Genomic DNA, 12,813 nt, shown 5'->3' with positions numbered 1-12,813 from the left:
TTATGTTTCAACACCAAGTTCTTTATTTATAAGTAGTGACTTTTTCGGTAGAAGTTTCAATAACTTCTTTATTAACCTGTAATAAATAATTAAGTTGAAGTTTCAACAAGTTATTTATTTACACGCAGTGATTCTTTCAGTAGAAGTTTCAACAACTTTTTTATTTAGATATAGTGGCTCTCTAAGTGGCCCTCTCGGTGGACTTAGCAGATAGCCCGATGTCTTTTTGCTATAAGAAAACACACACACTCGCAGTGGAAGTTTCGACAGGTTATTTAAAGAAAATCAAACGGCGCTTGTGAAATACGAACATAAATACAGTGAAAGGAAGTACAACACTACAATAATTACACAATAAATAACTTTAAAAGAGGTACAACGCTGAAATAATTACATAATAAACAATTTATAAAAATAGCAACTAGCCTTAACATTTTCAGTATTCTAAATATGGTGACGTAAGAACACTGAAACATGTAGAGTATTTTAAGCTGGTTCCTGTTTTAACTGTTTGTTTTTTATATTTGTAGTTAAGCATAAATGGACTACTTGTGCTCTGTCAACCACGCATATAAAAATGCGATTGTTAGCGTTGTAAGTCAATAGACATACATGCCATTGCGTCAGTGAGGGGCTCTTGATTTAATAAATTATTTATTGTGTAACTGAGCGTTATGCTTCTTGCAACGGCTTTTACATTTTTATATCTACATCTAGCATAGCTGTAAGTTGAAACTTCAATAATATTTTTATTTAAATAAGTGGAATGTTTAATACCTAATTATTGCGACCCCCACCAGTGGCAAAGACTTATGGCTGCGGACTTATAACGCTAGAATAGAAACCAGGTTTCGATACCCGTAGTAGCCAAAACGAAGCGAGCCACTTGTGCAGCTTTGTGTTTAACTACATACAAACAAACCAAATTCTTTATATCTCCATCTATATAATTACTGTTTAAATAAAAAATATATAAAAATTTCCGTATCCACTTGTACTGAGGCCTAGTTTTTATCTAAATATAGACATTATGTTCTCAACCAATAACTATCCATTTAAATCATTTTATTTTGTAATTACGTAATTTTTAACATGCTATACAGAGTTAACCGAAGAAAAAATAACAGACTTGTCCTTACCAAAAAGGAGGTAGCCTTAAATGTAGGTAGACTGGTAGGTAGGATTCCAACAGGTTCTGTAATTTATAATTCTTATCTTTGCTACGTAGAACTTGCTTTATATTGTAGGTTACGCAGTTCAAAGAATGGATCGTTCTGTATCATAAGAGATTCTTTCTATGAAAGACAGGTTACTATACTGGTTTACGAGTGTGGACTTTTCTCCGGCTGTGTGATTCATTTCAATCTCTTTGTCTGAAGTGATACTTTGGATAACTGTGGATTAACTTAGAGAATCTTAGAAGAAAGTAGCCAAGGTAAGTGACTAACAAATAACTCTTGCAGTGACGTATTTATAGAGTGAGTGATTAGCGTATGGGTGTTTGTACTGTGTGACTCTCCAACCTTCTTCTCGTGAAATAATGAACTAGAAAGTAATGAAGAAATGATCACAATACTGTTAATCTGTTTATTTCAGAATAGTGTAACTCTGTTTATATTACAACAGTCTGAACCTGTTTATGTTTTTAGCAACATGAATCTTGTTTTTGCTTTACTTGTTACTTTTCTGAGCAAAAATATTCGTATTAAAGTGTATACAAGTTTGTTCGTATTAATTATGTAATTCGTCTTTGTTTTGTAGGTCTATATTCACTGATGTAAGTACATGAGCTTTTAAAACACTTCTACATCATGTATAAAGCAGCTTCGTCAAACTGATTTTAAGAGTTTGGGTTTTATTTAGATAACAGTATCTACAACATAATTGTGTGAAACGTACATAATAGGATGCTTGAAATTCTCTCATTAACGCGATAGGTCATGCATACAAAACGACGTTGTGCTTTTAACGAATAAGAAACTACGTAGTTTACTTTACGTAATCCAGTTAGTAGCCCCATGAGATTATCAATATCCTTCTGTAGTGTCTTAGGCGACAAACGAAACGTCATGTTTCTCACCAAGTACCTATAGATACATATATAAAACCATTAGAGAAGCTGCTCTCTTTGTGAAGCGGAAATATTCTGATCTGGAACGTGCCAATACCTGTGTACTAAAGTTTTGAAGATATCATTTCCGAAACACTCTATCGGGTGTTATAAAAAAAGATATTTGTCCTGCAAGAATTATCGCATTTGCCCACGCAAACTCGAACTTATCCTACGTATGGCAGGCGTATTCTTTCACCTTACTTATCTGCCTTTGCACAGACAACCGAATATAGTGTTAAATAAAAAAAAATATTCGCAGTGCTGTTAATAACTTAGCTTTCTTAGCTAGAACTACAAAACTAACACAGCGTTGTCAGTGTATACTTAAAGCGCTGAAGATTCCTTTTGGTCGCAAATTAAATAATGATTTATATTTTATATGAATATAGATCGTTTTCATATGACGTCACATCCTTGCCATTTCCTTCCATCCACAATACTGCGAATTAAACACAATAAGTTAGGCCAGGAAACAAGCCTATACAGTTCACTGCAAACAAAAAATCCAAAGCTTTACAATGTCTAATCAGTTTTGTTTGTGGTTTTTACCGTATAAAACAAATCACCAAAGGTAAGAACTTATACCATGCGATTTATACCCATATAAAATGTCAGTGTCAACAAACGGAAGTAAAGTGAATTATGACTGGATCGCATCAACAGAAAAGAACAATTATCAAAATACACAAACATTTGTCCAATTCACTGTATAAAAGGTATATGCTGTTTCTACTTTCTAGTAGCAATGATGGCATCTTTATCATATTATTATTGATAAACCCTCATATTTTACTGTTTAAATTACAATAAAGAATAAAGAACCATTTTTTATTTACGTTGTTTATTTAGGTATAGTAGAAGTTTCAATAAGTTTTTTTTATAAGTGCAATACGCACATATATATGGTTAAAAGTACAACACAGATGTATACTTCCACATAATAAATAGCTTCAAACTAAGGTTTATTTATTCACGTGAGGTATAGTTATATAGTTTTATTTGAAGTTACAAAACATAGCCAGGGTACCAATTGATTTCTGGATATAATTTTTGTATCTTAATGTGTGTGTGTGTGTCTCCTTATATCAAAGCCACATCGGGCTATCTTCTGAGCCCACCGAGGGGAATCGAACCATTGATTTTAGCGTTGTAAATCCGGAGACATATGTATCTTAATGAATTCCATGTACCTCCGCTCTGAGAAAGGTGTAGTTTTGGATTATAAAGTATTGTCGACATCCTTAGTACATTATTACTAAAAACAAAACTCATATTTTACTGTTTATATTACAATAATTTAATGTAAAGTAGTTTTAAAATATATATTTTATTTATTTCATTTACTTTTTATCAAAACTTCACTTCTTTTCGAAGCATTACAGAACCCAATAAAACAAAAAAAAATTACTCATGCATCACACCGTTTTTATATGTTTAAAGAGACTAACTTACTGGCCGTAAACAGATAAGCTGCAACGTATTATGCCTATGGCATTTAGAAGAAGATTTTGCTTGTAGGTTGCTGCGTAAACCAACTGCTTTGAAATATATATTTTAGATAGATCTTCCTACGTTTCCACAATGACCCGTACTTCATTGTCATATAAGCAAAATGACGCATTCAACTTTTTAATAAAACTAACACCATAAATACTCGAGGTGGCAATGATAGTGACAAACACATTATAGAAGACTCTGAAGTTTTGGATAAGTTATTGCCAGGGGTTCTTGTTTTAGCTGATAGGAGGCTTGATATTGCAAACTTTGTCAATTTTATGATTCCAGTATCTCATTAAGAGAGTATTGTGTATGGAGTACAGTGTTATAGAAAAATCAGTAACGATACATTAGTGCGATATACTTCAATAACCTAGTTTATATTGGTTTAAATACACGTGTTAATACAGCTACACAAAAGATTTAACATGCGGAATAGATATAATTTTTTCTGTAGTCCTACTACAAACCAAAAATATCAAGTCTTACATTTGCGGATAGAAGAAGTCGTTTGTTTACGCCAATGTAATAAAGAACTGGTACCTATTAAAAGGCAAAACAATTATGTAGTTTTAGCACTTTGTAGGCTTTCATATCTTATAAGGCCCGGCATGGCCAAGTGTGTTAAGGCATTCGACTCGTAATCCGAGGGTTGCGGGTTCGAATCCCGGTCGCACCAAACATGCTTGCTCTTTCAGCCGTGAGGGCGTTATAATGTGTCGGTCAATCCCACTATTGATTGGTAAAAGAGCAGCCCAAGATCTGGCGCTGGGTGGTGATGACTAGCTGCCTTCCCTCTAGTCTTACACTGCTAAATTAGGGACGGCTAGCACAGATAGCCCTCGAGTAGCTTTGTGCGAAATTCCAAAACAAACAAACAAACAAAACAAAATTCTAGCGGTGTAAGTCAGCAAACATACCGCTGTACCACTAGGGGGCGGGGCACTGAAAAACTAATAAAAAGAAGTTAACTTATTCTCGTGTTCCTAGATGCCTATCACACCATAGTTTTAATATTGTCTGAAAACAGGTAAGAACATTTTATCTACATTTAACGCAAAATGTAAGATATTCAGTAAATTTAAACTCGTTGTCACTATAAGTATATTAGAAGTAAAAATGTTTTTGGTTTCTACATCATTGCATACCATCTCGACAATCACGATACACAACTTTCAACGAGTTTCTACACGCCGATACTAACCAGTTTAAATATTTGTCCTCCTAGCCTGTAGAGTACTAACCGTATTTCTACCATTTTGAGTGGTTCCAAGCTTTATTAAACCGATTTATTCCGCTGCACAGTTTCATAGCATACAGTGCAGTTCAGGATTTTTTTAAAGAAGTAAACGACTAGAGTTAGGTTACTTCTAACACATACTTTTCTTTTTTCTCTTTAACGCAATCCTCTCTTTTTATGGATAATGCCTGTATCCATTTTTTTAAATGGAGAAAACATCTGGTTATTTTCAGAAAAAAATACAGAAAAAGTGTTGTTGTTTTTTTAAATAAAATCTAAAAAAAACGTAACTTTTTAATGCACCCTCTGGTTGCTTAGCAGCAAACTTGAGGCTAAAATACCGACTTTATTTCCTGCAGTATGGTTTGCTCAACATAACCGTTGTACAGTTTCGTGCTTGAACAAAGCGTTGATGTATATTTATGAATATTGTTTCGCTTTTTGCTGTTAGAATTGTAACAACTATCTCTATGAGAAAACTTATGGGTTCATTCCTTCCTACTGTGTAGGCTCATTGGAGAAGTTTGTCTGACAACTAACAAGCAGAACCACTTAGTAACATAAATCCATAAGGCAGACAACAGAGATATCCTCAGATAATTTTCACTAACTGAATCCATGAATTACTATTTTATTATTGATTTAACAAATTTATTTTTAGATTAATGTTGCTGATTTAAATGTACAATGAGCTATGACAAATTAAGAATATTAATACTCAACTACTTTGTTAGAGAATTTTATAAGATAGCTGATATGTCCCTTAGAATGTGTTTCATAAATGTAAACACCTGGTTACAAATTTCATACGTACGGTCATGTAGTTTTTAGTAAAAAAAACACCCACTCTTTCATTTATGCATTACTGCAACGCCTCCAGAAAGATTTGCGCCATAGCGTAATTACCTTTCTATCATGAATTACACGAGCCTCGAAGAAAATAATTTGTAAGCACACACATGGATGAGGGAAGATAAATCATTTAACCAATACTACAGGTTGTTAATATTACCCAATTATTCATATATACTACAATAAATAATCTATCAATTTTTTGACAACGAAGAGCCTTTAGGAGGTATGACGTATTTGTAACTGGAATAATGTTCAAACAGTTGTTGCAAATACTGATCTAATTTACACATGTGTAACCATCGTGTATCACTTATTGAACTAAGGTAAAAGTAAATGCATTTTCGATAAGTTAATTAAGTATATGAAGTCATTTCGATCGTACATTTCCCCTGAAAACAAGCATGTTTGATGGTAAAAGTAACAACAATGACATAAACAGTGTTTACTTATTTAAATACACAACACGTATTTCGGTGATTATTTGAATTTGAATAGCGTGGTTCATTATAGTTTTGCACGATACACTTATATACTATTATTTCACCAAGCCAATCATTCCTCCATGTAAATATACACTTACCTCCATTATACACACACATGTAAGTTTGTTTTTGTTTCATTTTTCTAAATAAATTTCATTGATTTCTATTGATTTATCCTCGTCACACCAAACATGCTTGCTCTTTTATAGACGTTGAGCCTTATAACGTTCGGCCAATCCCACTATTCGTTGGTAAAACGAGTAGCCCAAGAGTTGGCAGTGGATGGTGATGACTAACTGCCTTCCTTCTAGTCTTACACTGCTACATTAGGAACGACAGTGCAGGTAGCCCTCGTGTAGCTTTGCGCGAAATTTAAAAAACAGAAGAAAAACAACAAATCTATTGATTTTATTTCATTTTAATCCAAACAATGAAACATTAAAACTGAGTTTTGACTTTTCAACAAATATTTAATAATACAGTTATTTACTGGAGGTTTATATTGAATATTTCTCTCTCTAAAATGAGAATAAAAAAATAAATGTTGCAGTTAAAACATCACAATATCGATAAATATATAGACGATGTTTTTCTTTATTTTAAAGCATTTTTATTCACTTTGATTTTTTTCCTATTATAGAAGACATTCGATTATTCACATTATATTGTCGATGATACCACATAATTTCTCTTATATTTCAATTTCAAAAATGTTTTTTAAATTGCAGAAACACTTTGCAAAATACATACAGGTTGGCAGAGAGATCAATACGTAATCAGTTACTATTAATAATTAATTACTTTTCATAAGAACAAATTTGTTTCATATAATTTAGATTATCTGCCTGGGGCATTTCTCTTGGAGCTTTTGGGAAAAAGTGTTAATAATTAGTTCTAAAATCTCACGAAATGTATTAATGGCATTATACACTATTGGTTTCGGTTAAATATGTGAAAGTAGTGTAACTATTACATTTGGGGAAGTTTCAATCCAGATTTTTAGGAAAATGAATAACAAATGTTTTCCTTAATCTCTGGTAGGTTTTTGGAAAATATTACACATGTGATCAAGAAATGTTTTGATGGAAGTCTTTCAACATGTATTTTCATCAAATTTACAAACTAAATAAAACGTATAATTTCGGGCATTACAATTGCGTGTAATTAAGGTCACTGAATATTTTTAGTGCTTATATTCATATTTTAGTTACAATATTACGGAGAAATGAATATACATACATATATACATATATATAGGTCAGTTCCTGAATATTGATTACAAAGTTTTATTTAAAAAGAAAAGCTTTATTTTGCTGTTTAAGCCAAATGTGATAAACTTTTTATAGTGTGTGGATGTGAGATATGATAAAGTTGTGAATTACTTCTTTTACCTAATCCGAGGGTTGCGGGTTCTAATCACTGTCACACCAAACATGCTTGCCCTTTCAGCTTTGGGGGCGTTAACGGTCAATCCCACTATTCATTGATAAAAGAGTGGCAGCAAAACTCACTTATCGCGTTACCCGCAACCGGGCTCGAGCCCTAGAACTCTCTAGTTGACCTAAGGAATTACACTTGTAGAAACTGACAGTAAAGTATTTTTAGAACTTAAAATGTGCTGTAATATAAAAATGTTTACAATAAAAACATGGAAAAAACCATCACCAGTTAAAAAATGGTTTTATCACCCCGAATGTCCTGGCTATGAACTAAATAACTGGATTCAACATCACACTTACAACATGCTATAATCTAAGAATGTGGAGCATTTTACGTGATATCACTTATCAAATCCGGTTATTTCTTTCTGCAGCTTGACACCCTAACCATTCGGTTGCACCCGGCCAGAGGTAGAAATATAAATAATAACAACTTAGGGTGGAATATAAAATATTAAATAATTTAATTTAAACTTTATGTTTACAATAAAAACTGATAATAAAGTTAGCACTTAATTTGAAGGTAGATAATACATGTAGGAACAAAAGTAAAATTCAGGAGTAGCATCGGTAATATTTATTAAAATTAGGTATAATTAAAATCGAATAACACAAAATGCTGTGTCAACAACACGTAAATAACTGGTTCCATAAACTTTGTTGTTTGTTTCTCAGTTTATTAATATTATGTTTATTCCCAGTGAAACAAGTTAAAGAGCCCTAAAACTTCAAAATGCATCATATCAATATAGGTCTATTAAATGTAACAATCATAACTACAAATACACAAAGTAACCTGGTCCAAGAAATCATTAAACGTTTATATGTGTGTGTAGGTGTAGGTGTATAATACTTATATATACATGCGCACACAAATACATATATATATATATATGAACACTATGTTGGATATAGTTTGCTTATAAAATAAAATAAAAAATAAATAAAAATTTAAAGAATTACACATTTTGCAATTAATTAATCAAAACAATATTTAATTATCAAAAAAAATAGGCTGAAAAGTATGTACCGTTATGAATGTTAGCGAACTAAATAATTCATTCACATCGCTGGGTGCTAAGCAACCATGTTTATGCGTAATTTCGTGTTCACTCGTTTGTCTTATCGTATCAGCCGCCAGAGCGTAATGCAACGCAAGTATTTCAAAGTAGTAAACGGAAGGGTTGTGTTTATCGAAAGATCAAGTAACTTGTTTGTGAGATCATTATATAAATTAATTCTACGGTATCTAAAAGCCTTTTCAGCTGGAAAGTGACTGTTTCCGTCGACGTATAACTGATGAAAGCTTTCGAATATGATATATTAAACTAAACACTTGGATAAACTGGATAAAGGAGTTTTGGTATAATAAGAGGACTAGACCCCACAACACAAATCCTACTGTCTTTGTATGAGTTGCAGCGAGTGAAATACCAACATGAAATGTCTATAGGAATGTTAATGGATACAATTTTTCCACCTTATAAACAACTATAATTGAACAATTCAAGATGATAAACTTGTTAGCTTGTCTAGAAGAGGCCAGAAGTTTAGAAAATACACACTCAGAAATAATTACAATGTAGATCAATTCTGAAACACGAGAAAGGAAAGATCTGATGAAGAAACATGTATAACTGCGTTGAACAGTCGTTCATAAAACAAAATGTTCACATCGGTATCTACCAACAGTAATCTAATTTTCGTACCAGAACAAAAACAAATATGGTTTTAAAACTTTTAGTTCTTAATTGTTGTGAAGTTTAAACATATATATAATAGTTTAAATAAAAGACGATCATAACTTTAAACTTGTTGTGTAACGAGTTTAATCTCCCTCGGTGTAGTATCAAAAATCTAACGTTTGACTTATAGTTTTCATCGATGTAAAAAATAAAATCTATCATCATAAGACGCCCCTGTGGCACATCGACATGTCTGTAGTCTTACAACACTAGAAACGGGTTTTGGTACTCGAGGGGGGTAGATAGCCTATTGTATAGCTTTGTGCTTAATTTCAAACATGTCTTGTTCCTAAAAGTTAATTGTATTTAATTTACAAACGGTGTTCATTCGAGCGCCGACAAATCAGCCTAATACTTTAAGATATGTTTAGGCAAAACTCAGTCGGTTTACGTATGCATTTTAACCGTAGCTTTTATTTTTATATATTTTAATGAATTTTTTATGTTAAAAATCAGTATTCTTGCTTGAAACATATGACTTATAATGTAACATAGGTTTTTATGTATACTACATATTCTTTTGTTGTAAATAGTATTTCATAAAAAGTATTAAGCAACATATGTCAAATCCTATTATTAATGCAGCTAGTGTCTTTTTACATATCTATGTATGTGCAGTTAACTTCTCCTACAGTTTTATAGCTAATGCGATCAAACTTAGCAAGTGCACACGAGGCGGCACTGGGAGTGATTCTTATGGTATAGTTCCTGTCAGTGAGAACCAAAAAGGAATAAAACGTCTCTGAAAGTTTACACGAACATAACAATGGTCTCAAAGTAGCTTTACTGGATTGCTGAACTCGTATCTTTCATTGACTTTTAAGTGCATTTTACCCCTCAAAAACCTTGGATGACATGTTTAAAACTGTGTTCATAGCCTCCTAACAAATCACTAGGATTGTTTTATTGGCTGAGAACCACTTTTAAAGTAGCTGTAGAAGTAACTGGGGATAATGAAGAAGCTTGATACAAATACTGGCCCCTGTGAATAATGAAGGGCTTTATAACTCCATGGATGAATGATATTTCTACTGTTATTCAAAATTTTACTTTTAAAAGTTAATTAGCCCCTTTTAAGTAAAGTATTGTGGTTAGTTACACAAAGAAAAGCAAATTACACTTAAGTGTGTTAGAAATAAGTAACTGCAACTTAAACATTTGTATATTACTTTTCATATAACCATATATCGTGTGGTTATCTATAAGATTAAATCATCAAACTGAAGTTTCTACATTTTAAGTATAACCTTTCTAATTTCAATATACATTAATCTAATTGATTATAACAGAGGGTTTTTTTTCCGAGTAATTATTCAAAAGTATATCTTACAAAAACATAGTAATGGAAGAACTTCTTCAAAAGTTTATGCTCTGAAAACACAAAGATCTGTGTAGACACTGACGCTTGGCCCGGCATGGCCAGATGGTTAAGACACTCGACTCGTAATCCGAGGGTTGTGGGTTCGATTTTCTGTCACACCAAACGTGCTCGCCCTTTCAGCCGTGTGGAGTTGTGATACAACGATCAATCCCATTATTCGTTAGTAAAAGAGTTGCCCAAGAGTTGGCGGTAGGTAGTAATGACTAGTTGCCTTTCCTCTTGTCTTACACTGCTAAATTAGAGACAGATATTTTCGAGTAGCTATGCGCGAAAATCAAAACAAACCAAACGCTGACACTTTTGTCTTCAGATTTACTGATTCGTTGTTAACATTTACTTTTTAAATAATCGAATTTCTTACACTTGCTCGTTTTTCTTTTAATGTTGAAATGTTTAATGTTAAGATTTTGATCCATTTCTCTAAGATTTAGTTATCAAATGCTTTTGATGACTCAAAAAAGCAATCTGAAGCGTTTACACTGGGTAACAAAAAACTTGCTACTGGAGAAAACTCAAGTTATTCGGGATAATATGATTGTGCTGATTTCAAAACTGTGGTCAGATGTTAGAATTTTCTATCTTTTCTAGATTTCGAGCTATTGTAATATCTCAACATTATACCACCACTATATGAAATACCATACAATCAACTCATCATGATATATTTGTGCTATGAAATTCTGTTTATTTGGACAGTTTAGTAAGTAAAAGATATACATATTTAATATTAGCTGTACCGTATTTCTGTAAAATTCCAAGTATGTTGTTTACATATACTACTTTTTTCTCTGAAATATTGGAGGAATTACACAACCTTCACTTCATTCCACGGTCACATGCTTCATCCGGGAATCACGAAACCCTCACGTGCTCAGCTTGCAAGAACATCGAAGAAATGTATCGGCTGAGCATAAAAGGGTTGAAATCAGACGTCTCTCATTTATTCAGTCAAAACAAAGTCTGTTCTTCATCTTTTGATAAATTCTTTTTTAACTATAGTTCTGTACACATTAGTTATTTTATATGTTTTTTAAAAAGTAATTAGAAATGTTGGCTGCTTCCAGTTCAAGTAAAGTCTGAAAGAACAAAAAATAACAAAATACTTCCTGCTACATTTGTGGAAAGTACATTAGTTTCACAAAAACATCACACGCAAGATAAAGATAACTTACTATCACTATTTTGGATGTAAAATTGGTTACAAAGAAAAACATTAGGCTCCACATATGAGTTGTACAGTTTACGCATCTGGCTCATCACGAATAAGAGGAGAACAAGTATGTCCTTTGCAGGTACCATGATATGGCCTCAGCCCAAAGATCAACCAACACGTTGTTAATTTGGTATGACTGACATTTCTGATTACTCAGGCAAAATTAAGTAATACATTAAATATCCACAGGTTGTATCTGCAATGAAACTATTATCTTACGGAATGATAAATCTGCCAGCAAATTGCGAAACAGAAGAGTTATCCTGCGAAGAAGTGAATCATTTTCATCTTACAGTTCTATTCTTGTGGCATGCAATAGAGATTGCCTCATCTGATTACACAATTAGAGCTAAATGATCTGATTCATAACTTTTCTCTACCAAAGCAGCATGAGGAACTTCTTGGCTCTTATTTACAGCAATGAAAATGAGTTTCAACTGACTGAAGTTGACTTCAGAGTCCTGCTTCTCACTACAGCATGCAAGATACCGTGTGTTTCTGTATGAATATTGATGCACTAATGGAAGAATTAGGTACTAACACCATCCTGAAACATGGAGATTTTTATCGACTTTCCCAAAGTTAGTCTTACAGTTTTACTTTTACACCAAGTCACCGATTGCTGTTATTCATGCTGTGAACATGACAGGAAATTTTCGAAGCATGCAGGATATACTTGAGGTCATTGAACATAAACACTATAGGTGGAACATATTCGGTAATCTAAAAGTTACAGCACTTATGCTAGACCTACAGAAATAATAATAATAACACCATTGTAAAAATCTTGAGCATAACCTGAAATTATTTTCAGCATATAATCTTATGATACTCATTGCTTCTGGAAA

At 32.6% G+C, this 12,813-nt stretch overlaps 1 protein-coding gene across 1 annotated transcript in view; it reads left to right on the top strand.

The window, feature by feature from the left end:
- The first annotated feature begins 1,289 nt into the window (after window positions 1-1,289).
- Window positions 1,290-12,813, top strand: part of LOC143235864 (organic cation transporter protein-like) — an 86,308-nt gene continuing 74,784 nt past the window's right edge. The window contains exon 1 of the mRNA XM_076474108.1: window positions 1,290-1,435. The gene's annotated coding sequence lies outside the window, so the exon portion shown is untranslated. The remainder of the gene's footprint in view (window positions 1,436-12,813) is intronic.

Source organism: Tachypleus tridentatus, chromosome 12 (assembly GCF_004210375.1).
Source record: "Tachypleus tridentatus isolate NWPU-2018 chromosome 12, ASM421037v1, whole genome shotgun sequence".
Classification (NCBI taxonomy): domain Eukaryota; kingdom Metazoa; phylum Arthropoda; class Merostomata; order Xiphosura; family Limulidae; genus Tachypleus; species Tachypleus tridentatus.
The sequence above is the reverse complement of the archived record's forward strand: the minus strand, read 5'-3'. Positions and strand labels throughout refer to the sequence as shown.